Here is a 13,623-nt window from a genome sequence, read left to right on the forward strand (position 1 = left end):
TAGAGATCTTGTAGTTCTCCCTCTACATTCAGTTCCCAGAACTTCTCAATCCTCATCATTTGCTTCGTCCAACCCCATACTCTTTAGCAACAGTAGATGCAATATATTGAAGACAACTGAGACTAACAGTCTCCACTTCTCATGGATTTTGGCTTTGGTCAGCTCTCTCTTACTATGGATAAGAAACTCAACAAAGTTCTGCAATTAAGTAAACCAGAAACCCTAACTGAGCAAAACTAAGTTAACTGGTTGATAAAAGCCAAGGAAAAGCTAAGCGAAAAAGGAAGCTTATAAATATCCATGTGTATAACTTAGTAATTATTTATCTACCTCAAATTTTTGTTATCCCATTATATAGTTTTGGTTGTTTACCTTCAGCTCAATTGTTTGTAGAGGCTTCACCGGAAACGTGCTTCGGGTATGAACCATGGATTGATGTTGACCTCTTTACTTAGACTTGTTTATGATAAAAATGGAAAATTAGGAAAAAATTGATGATTCAAAGGTTCCTTTGTTGCACCCTCAAAATTTGAGGTAGTTTTGTATCTCCTTTTTTTATACTGATACATCAGTGTTCTCTTTCACCTTCTTTTATATATCTTACCAATATTCTCAAACTGCTTATAGGGTGATGTTTTAAGCACATTTCTTTTAATCAGACAGCCTAAAATATCATATTACAGTCATGTATTTCAGATCGAACTAATTAGCAGTATTTTCTGGATAAAATAAGTTGTTGTAGAACTAACATGCCATGGGTGTGCATGTTTGATTCATTAGGTTATATACTTCTTGTTATTGATTGACAGTTGTGGATCTAAGACTCAACTATAAAAAGTTGGGGAAGTCCATTATGTGATTATATACAATGACAAATGATTCTATTGAACTTATTAAAAAAACACTGAATGCACACCTGTTTGTCACTTTGTTCGGGAAGCCCTACTGGCTAACATGATTGACTGATGAATGAACTCTTAGTATTTGAATTGGTGCCAGCGTTGAGTTTTTAGGAGAATGTCTAATGCCATAAATTTTATGGTAGGCTTGCTGTTCTCTGCTCATGATGTTATTTTAGACAAAAATTTCTTTATTTTTTTGTTTTTCCAATTATTCATGGCATAATCAAGCTTTGGGTTAAATTTTCTTTAAATCTTATATATTTACATCTCTCTCTTTGTCCCCACGTGCACGTTTACCAGATCTAATTGATTTAGTATACTTTATTCCAAATGGCTTTCCAAAATCCGTCTTGCAGAAGGCTTGCTGTTCTGGACCTTCGTGGACTGCTTTACCTACTTGTTTTGACTGTTTTTGGGAGAGACTTGACTCGTCAAAGTGAGTTGTTGAAAGTTCATTTTAATAGAGATGTGCTTCAGTCCTTCAATGAGGTTATTTCTTCTGTTTTCTTTTAGAAGGCTTCAAAAGCAACTGTCAAGTTATTTAATTCCATACAACCTCTACTGATGGAAAATATTTTTCAGTAGGTTTCAGTGTCGCCTCGGAAGATTTCTTCATTCCTAAAGTACTGAAGTTCTCCAAATGTTTGTACAAGATATGTCACCTTTGCTACTTCTTGAGATCAACATATAACGAACACTCAATGTGGACCTTTGTTACATGGCACAGACACGGTGTTGGTCCATTGGTAGTAGTGGTAATGGGTTGTCATTGTTGGCAACCAAATGCAAACATGTTCGTAGGTGTTTTTGGGAGGTTTAAGAAGTGTTCAGGGACATTTTAGTCATTTTACATCACTCAGGGGTAATATGGTAATCTAAAGAGAGGAATTGGATGGTGGGCCCCACACATTATGGACCTCACAAAGGGTGCCTAACCTAGCTGAGGTGGCAGCCAAGTGGTCAGGTAGTGAAATGGTTTAGGTGATGTGGTCTGCTAAAGGTGTAGGCAAAAGAAGAAAACAATTGGAGCATTTGCTACACTTTTGAAATCCATTGCTTAAAAGAGCAGCATTTGCAACACTTTTGAAGTCCATAGCTTAAACGGCTTCCTATACTTAGCAAAATTTTGGCTTCCATTTCCTTATGGAGCTTCTGTGATCGTTTTGAGCCTTTTTGTGCCTCAGGGGTTTTTTATTGTAATTTATTAAAACTTTGGTCTACAGAAGCCTTAAAAGATGAGATGAGGGGTCTATTCACAATTACCAAGAATTGATGCATAAAATGGCCATTCAACATTCCAACTTCCAAAGTCAAGCACCATGTGCTCCGTTGCTTTTCTTTAAAAGCCAAGCAAAGTGAATGCATCTTGTGCTAGGCAAGTACACTGAAACAAGTTGGAGATTCCAAATGCTAGCTTCTGGTTTGCTTGTTGCACCCTCTTCTTTGTGAAATTCAAAATCAAGGGCCTAACATCTATGCCTACTGGGCGACATCATCTATAGCTGTGCAGTTTTTGCGCTGAACACATGGTCCTTTGATTCTATGCATCCCCAGCTCACCATACATAGGTGCAAAGATTCCATTCTAAAGCTTCTCATTATTCAAAATAAAAATGCAATAACTTCCTCATCCGATGGCTGTTTTGGTCCATCCAAATTACAGTGTTCTCATTTTGAAGAGACCTATCTGCCTGTAACGAAATGAGAAGGGGATTATTTATTGAAAAATTCAGATTTTCTTAGTGGAAGCTCTCCTCCCTTTGAAGAATGCATTGAAATCAATCCATGAATCATGATGAGCATGGTTTTAAAGGCTCATTGAAGAGAGGATGTGTGTGGTGGTGGTGCTCCAATGAAGAAGAATCGATCAAGATTGTTGATTGTTGAGTGGTGATGTTGCTTTGAAGCTTTTCAAAGATCAACTGGAAACAAGAACGGATGCAAGTATACTTGAAGATTCAAGTCTCCTCTATCATGGGGTCAATTGAAGATTCCAGTGATACCTGGAGATCTCTGTGAAGTTACTCAAAGTGCTATTGTCAAGGGGGTAACTTCGAAACTTGCAAGTTCTTTTGTATTTTTGCATAGATTGAATATTGTTGATAAATCTATGGCATATGTTGTAAGGGGGTGAGACTTGCATTTACTTTGTTATTGATTCATATATATTATAACCAGTTAAGTGGGTGCTTGATTGGAAGAAGGGTAGGTGCCCTAGCCTGAGTGGGTGCTTAGGTGGAAGCAGGTGTTGCATCACCTGAACTGTCGTTGCAGTTGAATTCACAGTCTGTGTTAAGTAAATACAAAACCCTGATTAGGGTATTACTCCGTGGACATAGGCAATTTGCCGATCCACGTATATCTTGTGTCCTATTCTGTATTTGTTTAGAAATGTTGTTTTCTGCAGGATGGTGTGCACACCTAGTATGTTTGGCCACATAGTGGTTACACTGCAGGTGTGCATGTGAATTGTGTGTGTTTATTTGCACAAGCAAGCTTGGTGGCAAGCAGTTGACTGTTCAGGCTAACAGGTCATTTAGTGTTGCATGGTTGGAAGCAAAAATTGGAAAGAATTTTTAGACCCTGATTCACCCCCCCCTCTTAGTGTTAGTTTGGGAACCTCAATTGGTATCAGAGCTTGGTATCCCAGGGAGGAAGTTTAACAGCTTCGGGTTTAGTCTTGAGAGGCAGTGAAATGGCATCACATGACAGTCATGGTGGTCATAGTAGGATTCCCTATTTTGATGGAACAAGTTACAGATTTTGGAAAATAAAGATGGAGGCCTACCTGAAATCATTGGGTTATAATGTTTGGATGGCAATCAAGGTGGGATACACTCTCTCCACATCTGAAATCATAGTTGAGTCTGAGATGAAAAGGATAGAGAATGATGCAAAGGCTCTGAATGCTCTTTATAGCTCCCTAGCTCTAACTGAGTTTGTCAGGATTGCAGGATGTACAACATCCAAGGAAATTTGGGACAAACTACAAAATGTTCATGAGGGAGATGATAAGATAAGAGAAGCAAAATTGCAACATCACAGGAATATGTTTGAGGGTATGAGAATGACTGAGGATGAGGATATTGAACACTACCTGAACAGAGTAAATTAAATGAGATTGTCAATTCAATTAGAGGATTGGGGGAGCAACTCACTGACTCAGTAGTGGTGAAGAAGGTAGTCAGAACTTTATCAGATTTTTACAGTCCAAAAGTTTCAGCAATTGAAGAGTCAAAGAACTTGAGGATGATCAAGCCCAAGCCTACAGGTAAATTGAGGATGAAGTTCATGGAATTTTAACAGTTTATGAATTGAGGATGATCAAGCCCAAGCCTACAGATAAAGAAGTAGCTTTCAAGGCCCTTAAGAAGTTAAAATTAAAGATGAAAAAGAATTTGAAGATTCTGATGTTGAACTCATAGCCTACTTGGCTAGAACATTCAAGACAGGAACAAGCAAACACAAGGAAAAGGCTCATTTTAAATGCTTCAACTGTGGAGGCATTGGACACTTCACTTCTAAGTGTCCCAAGAAAGGGAAACTAAATGAATCAGAAGATGAAGAGGAAGAAAGTAGTAACAAAAAGGGAAAGAAAAAGTTCTTTCCAAAGAGAAAGAAAACCTACTTCAAGAAGAAAAGTTTGCTGACTAAGAAGGATTGTTACTCTTCTGAAGAGGAAACAGTTGAAGAAAGTGACTCAGATGATGAAGTCCTAGCCATGACCATTGAAGATGACAGATCACTTGCAACACCAGAAAAATCTTATGATGAAGAAGAACCTGAGGGTGAAGTTGACTATGTGGGTGAGTTGTACTCTGCTTTGATTAATCTCAAAGGAGAGAGGAAGAAAAATAAAGAAATGAAGAATCAACTTGAAAAGTCAGAGGCAACAGTCAAAGAGTTGACAGCCACCATAGAGGAAATGGATCATGTAATAAATGATACCACCTCCAGTCTATCTCTCAAGTGCACAGAATTTGAAGAACTTGAGAAAGAAATTGAAAAACTAAGAAAAAACTTGAAGGAGTACAAGAGAAGAGTTATTTTGAAGCTGCTACATCACCTACCCCAGTGACAATTTTAAGATCCAAAGGCAAGGTAGTTGAAACTCAAATAACTGACACTACTCATACTACTTCTAGCAGGGTAGGAAACAATGTGCTAGATGAGATCTTGAGGGTTCAAAGATCACCCCACATCAAAACTGGACTTGGTTTTTCTCAAAGTGAATCTTCAAATACTGTGAAGACCAAGGGAAATGGAACTGCAACAAACCTAGTAAGGTTTATTAAGGAGCAACAGAAGAACTCACATGTTGACAAGTCTACCAAGCAAAGAATGGACAGAGATGGCTATACCAGAGTTAATTATCAGAAGTTCAAAGGTCAAAACGGAGATTCAAGACAGAGTCAGAATTTCAAAGGGTATTGTTATGGATGCAACAACTTTGGGCACAAAGTGGCAGATTACAGAAAGCAACACAGAGCAGTGACATTCGGTAGCAATAACAGGTTTGCTCCTTTGGCAGAGGTTAGAGTGGAGTGCTTCAGGTGTTTTAGAGTGGGACATATTGAAAGGTATTGCAATACTATTCTTCCTTCACAGAGACATCCCAAAAGAACTGTGAGAAGAAACCCCCCAAGGAAGCAAGTACAGAGATATACACAGTCAACCCAAAGAAAAGCTAGAGAACCTATATCAGTATCTGATAAAGCAATGCGAGTAGACAAAAGGCAGAAGAGAAGCAATGATGCTTTGATTGTGCAGACAGCCTTCAAGGCTCATAGTAGTGAGGCACCATGGATTCTTGACAGTGGATGTTCCACCCACATGACTGGAGACAAGGAAAGGTTCTTGAACTTGAATGCAGTGGAAGGTGGTTCTGTGAGATTTGGCAACAATGATGGGCCCAAGATTGAAGGTAGAGGTTCAGTTAAGACGGACAAGGGGAAGCTCAAATCCAACAATGTTTTGTATGTGAGTTGGCTAAAACATAATCTCCTCAGTGTGAGTCAGATATATGATGGTGGGCATGAGGTTCTTTTCACAAAAGAAGGATGTGTGATCAAAAAGACAAAGAATGGCAAGGCAGTGGCACAGGGAACCAGAACTACAGGCAATCAATATATCTTATCAGATGTCAGTGAAGATAAATGCATGTTGAGGCAAGAGGATGAGAATTGGCTATGGCATAGAAGGTTGGGACACATCAACTTCAAGAATCTTGCCAAGCATGGTAAGATAGAAGCAGTGAGAGATCTTTCAAAGATCAAGAGACCTGCAAATCATGTTTGTGGGCCATGTCAAAAGGGGAAACAAACTAGAGCTACTTACAAGCTCAAGGAATATCACACAAGTAACCCCCTAGACTTGATTCACACAAACCTGTGTGGTCCTATGAGAACAGAGGCCATTGGAGGAGAAAGGTACGTCATACTTTTTATTGATGACTGTACTAGAATGATCTGGGTATCTTTTCTAAAGGACAAGACAGAGGCATTGGACAGTTTTATGGCTTTCAAGAAAAGAGTTGAAAATGAAACTGGAAAGACAATAAAATGTCTGAGGTCAGACCAAGGCAAAGAGTTCACATGGAAAAAATTCTCAGATTTCTGTGATGATCATGGGATAAAGATCCAACACTCTACAACAAGGACTCCACAATAGAATGGAGTGGTGGAAAAGAAGAATAGAACTGTTTAAGAAATGGCAAGAACAATGCTCTCTGAAAACAATGTTACAAGGTTTTGGAGAGAAGTCTATAGTTCTGTGCACATTTTAAATAGGTGTTTGATGAGACCACATGAAACCAAAACTCCATATGAGATGTGGCATGGAAAGAAACCTGCAGTGAAATACTTTAAAGTATTTGGATCTAGATGTTTCATCAAGGGGAAGGAAGAAAGCTTGGGAAAATTTGATGACAGGGCTGATGAAGGTATATTTTTGGGTTACTGTTCCAAGAGCAAGGCATACAGGTGCTTCAACAAGCGACTGGGAAAGATTGTAGAAAGCTCAAATGTAAAGATAGATGAGAATCTACCTCACCCTAGACCTGTTGTAACAGAGGATCCAATTTTTGAAATTGTTGAAGAGGACGAAGTGATGGAGACCGAGAAGCCACCTGTAGTAGAGTCTAATGATCATGATATTGATACAGAGACAAAGAAAGATGGCAGACCAAAAGATAACAAGTGGACAAAAGCACATCCTCCTCACCAAATCATTGGTACTCTAGATGAAGGAATGCAAACAAAAAAAATAAGGAAAAGCAAAGCCACATTTTCATTGATATCTCAGGAAGAGCCCAAGACAGTCTATAAAGCAAGTAAAGATGAACACTGGGTCAAGGCAATGAATGAGGACCTGGATCAAATAGAGAAGAATGATACTTGGGAATTGGTCCCTAGACCAACAAACAAGAATGTTATTGGCACCAAGTGGGTGTTCAGGAACAAACTAAATGAAGATGGACAAGTTATCAGAAACAAGGCCAGACTAGTGTGCAAGGGATATGCACAGGTGGAAGGTATCGATTTCGGTGAAACTTTTGCTCCAGTGGCTAGACTAGAGTCTATCAGAATGTTCTTGGCATTGGCAGTCTTCAAGGGCTTCAAAGTGTATCAGATGGATGTGAAATCTATTTTTCTGAATGGTGATCTAGAAGAAGAGGTCTACACTGAGCAACCAGACGAATTCGAGAGTGGTGATAACCCAGATATGGTATGCAGGCTTAAGAAAGCTTTATATGGTTTGAAACAAGCTCCAAGGGCTTGGTACTCGAGACTTGACACTTACCTGCTAGAGTTGGGTCTGAGGAAAGGAACAGTTGACAACAATCTATATGTCATGACAGAGGACAGCAGTCAGTTAGTAGTTGTTGTGTATGTGGATGACATCATCTTTGGAGGTCACTGTGACCAAGTATACCAGAAATTTGCAGAAAAGATGAGGACAAAGTTTGAGATGTCCATGCTTGGAGAGTTATCCTACTTTTTGGGTTTGCAAGTGAATCAAATGGAGAATGGCATTTTCATATCTCAAATGAAATATGTTAAGGAAATGTTAAAGAAATTCATGATGGAGGATAGCAAACCAGTGGGAACGCCTATGGTAGTAGGTTGCAAGTTGAGCTCCAGTGATGAGTCGCCCTCAGTTGATCAGACTCAGTACAGATCCATGATTGGGAGTCTTTTGTACCTAACAGCATCAAGACCTGATATTCTACAATTAGTGTGTCTAGTAGCTAGATTCCAGGCTAACCCAAAGGAAACACATCTGCTAGCAGTGAAGAGGATTTTTCAGGTATTTGAAAGGGTCAATGGAGTATGGATTATGGTATCCTAAGACTGAAAACTTCACTCTCACAGCCTTCTCAGATGCAGAATGGGCTGGTAGCATTAATGATAGGAAGAGCACCAGTGGAGGTGCATTCTACCTTGGGAAGAGTTTGGTTGCTTGACAAAGTAAGAAGCAGGACTCAGTCTCATTATCTACAGCAGAGGCTGAGTACATAGCAACTGCATCTAGTTGTACTCAGGCGATTTGGATGAAGAGACAAATTTTTGATTTTGGCATTCAAACTGATGAACCTGTGGTTATCAAATGTGACAACATGAGTGCTATCAACATCTCTAAGAATCCGGTGCAGCATTCAAGGACTAAGCCTATTGACATCAGATATCATTTTCTGAAGGAAAAGGTAATGGAAGGTGAAGTGAGGCTAGAATTTGTTCCCACAGAAGACCAAGTGGCTGATATCTTCACGAAGCCGCTTCCCAAAGATAGTTTTGAGAGACTAAGAGAAAGGCTTGGAGTTGTAACTCCAAAGGAGAGAAGACTTACACAGTATAAGGTATAGGTGTATGGGGAGCAGGTGAATGGGTGCATAGAACACCAACTTTTCGTAGGATAGGAAGATGCGGTGGGCACTCCTATGGTTGAGCCTATGTAGGGAGAGCTCTCTTGTAGGGGGAGTTCAGTTACCCTTTGTATTTGTTGTCAAAGGGGGAGAGAGAGTACACTTGTGGTTGTTGAGAGTACACTTATATGGTTGTTGCCAACAATTCCAAAGGGGGAGATTGTTGGTCCATTGGCAGTAGTGGTAATGGGTTGTCATTGTTGGCAACCAAATGCAAACATGTTCGTAGGTGTTTTTGGGAGGTTTTGGAAGTGTTCAGGGACATTTTAGTCATTTTGCATCACTTAGGGGTAATATGGTAATTTAAAGAGAGAAATTGGATGGTGGACCCCACACATTATGGACCTCACAAAGGGTGCCTAAACTAGCTGAGGTGGCAGCCAAGTGGTTAGGTAGTGAAATGGTTTAGGTGATGTGGTCTGGTAAAGGTGTAGGCAAAAGAAGAAAACAATTGGAGTATTTGCTACACTTTTGAATTCCATTGCTTAAAAGAGCAGCATTTCCTACACTTTTGAAGTCCATAGCTTAAAGGGCTTCCTATACTTAGCCAAATTTTGGCTTCCATTTCCTTATGGAGCTTCTGTGATCGTTTTGAGCCTTTTTGTGCCTCAGGGGTTTTTTATTGTAATTTATTAAAACTTTGGTCTACAGAAGCCTTAGAAGATGAGATGAGGGGTCCATTCACAATTACCAAGAATTGATGCATTAAATGGCCATTCAACATTCCAACTTCCAAAGTCAAACACCATGTGCTCCGTCGCTTTTCTTTAAAAGCCAAGCAAAGTGAATGCATCTTGTGCTAGGCACGTACACTGAAACAAGTTGGAGATTCCAAATGCTAGCTTCTGGTTTGCTTGTTGCACCCTCCTCTTTGTGAAATTCAAAATCAAGGGCCTAACATCTATTTCTACTGGGTGACATCATCTATGGTTGTGCAGTTTTTGCGCTGAACACATGGTCCTTTGATTCTATGCATCCCCAGCTCACCATACATAGGTGCAAAGATTTCATTCTAAAGCTTCTCATTAGTCAAAATAAAAATGCAATAACTTCTTCATCCGATGGCTGTTTTGGTCCATCCAAATTGCAGTGTTCTCATTTTAAAGAGACCTATCTACCTGTAATGAAATGAGAAGGTGATTATTCATTGAAAAATTCAGATTTTCTTAGTGGAAGCTCTCCTCCCTTTGAAAAATGCATTGAAATCAATCCATGAATCATGATGAGCATGGTTTTGAAGGCTCATTGAAGAGAGGATGTGTGTGGTGGTGCTCCAATGAAGAAGAATCGATCAAAATTGTTGATTGTTGAGTGGTGATGTTGCTTTGAAGCTTTTCAAAGATCAACTGAAAACAAGAACGGATGCCAGTATACTTGAAGATTCAAGTCTCCTCTATCGTGGGGTCAATTGAAGATTCCAGTGATACCTGGAGATCTCTGTGAAGTCACTCAAAGTGCTATTGCCAAGGGGGTAACTTCGAAACTTGCAAGTTCTTTTGTATTTTTGCATAGATTGAATATTGTTGATAAATCTATGGCATATGTTGTAAGGGGGTGAGACTTGCATTTACGTTGTTATTGATTCATATATATTGTAACCAATTAAGTGGGTGCTTGATTGGAAGAAGGGTAGGTGCTTTAGCCTGAGTGGGTGCTTAGGTGGAAGCAGGTTTTGCATCACCTGAACTGTCATTGCAGTTGAACTCACAGTCTATGTTGAGTAAATATAAAACCCTGATTAGGGTATTACTCCGTGGACGTAGGCAATTTGTCGAACCACGTATATCTTGTGTTCTATTCTGTATTTGTTTAGAAATGTTGTGTTCTGCAAGATGGTGTGTACACTTTGTATGTCTGGCCACATAGTGGTTGCACTGTAGGTGTGCATGTGAATTGTGTGTGTTTATTTGCTCAAGCAAGCTTGGTAGCAAGCAGTTGAGTGTTCAGGCTAACAGATCATTTAGTGTTGCATGGTTGGAAGCAAAAATTGGAAAGAATTTTTAGACCTTGATTCACCCCCTCTTAGTGTTAATCTGGGAACCTCAATTGGTATCAGAGCTTGGTACCCCAGGGAGGAAGTTTAACAGCTTTGGGTTTAGTCTTGACAGGCAGTGAAATGGCATCACATTACAGTCATGGTGGTCATAGTAGGATTCCCTATTTTGATGGAACAAGTTACAGATTTTGGAAAATAAAGATGGAGGCCTACCTAAAATCATTGGGTTACAATGTTTGGATGGCAATCAAGGTGGGATACACTCCCTCCACATCTGAAATCGTAGTTGAGTCTGAGATGAAAAAGATAGAGAATGATGCAAAGGCTCTGAATGCTCTTCATAGCTCCCTATCTCCAACTGAGTTTGTCAGGATTGCAGGATGTCCAACATCCAAGGAAATTTGGGACAAACTACAAAATGTTCATGAGGGAGATGATAAGATAAGAGAAGCAAAATTGTAACATCACAGGAATATGTTTGAGGGTATGAGAATGACTGAGGATGAGGATATTGAACACTACCTGAACAGAGTAAATGAGATTGTCAATTCAATTAGAGGATTGGGGGAGCAACTCACTGACTCAGTAGTGGTGAAGACGGTAGTCAGAACTTTGCCAGATTTTTACAATCCAAAAGTTTCAGCAATTGAAGAGTCAAAGAACTTGAATTCATTAAGTCTGGATGAAGTTCATGGAATTTTAACAGTTTATGAAATGAGGATGATCAAGCCCAAGCCTACAGATAAAGAAGTAGCTTTCAAGGCCCTTAAGAAGTTAAAATTAAAGATGAAAAAGAATTTGAAGATTCTAATGATGACCTCATAGCCTACTTCGCTAGAAAATTCAAGAAGGGAATAGGCAAACACAAGGGAAAGGCTCATTTTAAATGCTTTAACTGTGGAGGCATTGGACACTTCGCTTCTAAGTGTCCCAAGAAAGGGAAACTAAATGAATCAGAAGATGAAGAGGAAGAAAGTAGTAACAAAAAGGGAAAGAAAAAGTTCTTTCCAAAGAGAAAGAAAACCTACTTCAAGAAGAAAAGTTTGCTGACTAAGAAGGATTGTTACTCTTCTGAAGAGGAAACAGATGAAGAAAGTGACTCAGATGATGAAGTCCTAGTCATGACCATTGAAGATGACAGATCACTTGCAACACAAGAAAAATCTTATGATGAAGAAGAACCTAAGGGTGAAGTTGACTATGTGGATGAGTTGTATTCTACTTTGATTGATCTCAAAGGAGAGAGGAAGAAAAATAAAGAAATGAAAAATTAACTTGAAAAGTCAGAGGCAACAATCAAAGTGTTGACAGCCACTATAGAGGAAATGGATCATGTAATAAATTATACCACCTCCAGTCTATCTCTCAAGTGCACAGAATGTGAAGAACTTGAGAAAGAAATTGAAAAACTGAGAACAAAACTTGAAGGAGTACAAGAGAAGAGTTATTTTGAAGCTGCTACATCACCTACCCCAATGACTATTTTAAGATCCAAAGGCAAGGCAGGAAACAATGTGCTAGATGAGATCTTGAGGGTCCAAAGATCACCCCACATCAAAACTGGACTTGGTTTTTCTCAAAGTGAATCTTCAAATACTGTGAAGACCAAGGGAAATAGAACTGCAACAAACCCAGTAAGGTTTATTAAGGAGCAACAGAAGAACTCACATGTTGACAAGTCTACCAAGCAGAGAATGGACAGAGATGGCTATACCAGAGTTAATTATCAGAAGTTCAAAGGTCAGAACGGAGATTCAAGACAGAGTCAGAATTTCACAGGGTATTGTTATGGATGCAACAACTTTGGGCACAAAGTGGCAGATTGCAGAAAGCAACACAGAGCAGTGACATTCAGTAGCAATAACAGGTTTGCTCCTTTGGCAGAGGTTAGAGTGGAGTGCTTCAGGTGTTTTAGAGTAGGACATATTGAAAAGTATTGCAATACTATTCTTCCTTCACAGAGACATCCCAAAAGAACTGTGAGAAGAAACCCCCCAAGGAAGCAAGTACAGAGATATACACAGTCAACCCAAAGAAAAGCTAGAGAACCTATATCAATATCTGACAAAGCAGTGTGAGTTGAGAAAAGGCAGAAGAGAAGCAATGATGCTTTGATTGTGCAGACAGCCTTCAAGGCTCATAGTAGTGAGGCACCATGGATTCTTGATAGTGGATGTTCCACCCACATGACTGGAGACAAGGAAAGGTTCTTGAACTTGAATGCAGTGGAAGGTGGTTCTATGAGATTTGGCAACAATGATGGGGCCAAGATTGAAGGTAGAGGTTCAGTTAAGCTGGACAAGGGGAAGCTCAAATCCAACAATGTTTTGTATGTGAGTGGGCTGAAACACAATCTCCTCAGTGTGAGTCAGATATATGATGGTGGGCATGAGGTTCTTTTCACAAAAGAGGATGTGTGATCAAGAAGACAAAGAATGGCATGGCATTGGAACAGGGAACCAGAACTACAGGCAATCTGTATATCTTATCAGATGTCAGTGAAGATAAATGCATGTTGAGGCAAGAGGATGAGAATTGGCTATGGCATAGAAGGTTGGGACACATCAACTTCATGAATCTTGCCAAGCATGGTAAGCTAGAGCAGTGAGAGATCTTCCAAAGATCAAGAGACCTGCAAATCATGTTTGTGGGCCATGTCAAAAGGGGAAACAAACTAGAGCTACTTACAAGCTCAAGGAATATCACACAAGTAACCCCCTAGACTTGATTCTCACAGACCTGTGTGGTCCTATGAGAACAGAGGCCATTGGAGGAGAAAGGTACTTCATACTTTTTATTGAT

At 39.6% G+C, this 13,623-nt stretch overlaps 1 long non-coding RNA gene across 1 annotated transcript; it reads right to left on the reverse strand.

The window, feature by feature from the left end:
• Window positions 1-565: 565 nt before the first annotated feature.
• Window positions 566-8,689, reverse strand: LOC122656700. The gene is made up of 3 exons (XR_006332142.1): window positions 8,489-8,689; window positions 8,181-8,185; window positions 566-576 (listed from the first exon to the last, which is right to left on the reverse strand). It is a non-coding gene; the product is annotated as an uncharacterized LOC122656700 (long non-coding RNA).
• Between the last annotated feature and the right edge of the window lie 4,934 nt (window positions 8,690-13,623).

Source organism: Telopea speciosissima, chromosome 3 (assembly GCF_018873765.1).
Source record: "Telopea speciosissima isolate NSW1024214 ecotype Mountain lineage chromosome 3, Tspe_v1, whole genome shotgun sequence".
Taxonomy (NCBI): Eukaryota; Viridiplantae; Streptophyta; class Magnoliopsida; order Proteales; family Proteaceae; genus Telopea; species Telopea speciosissima.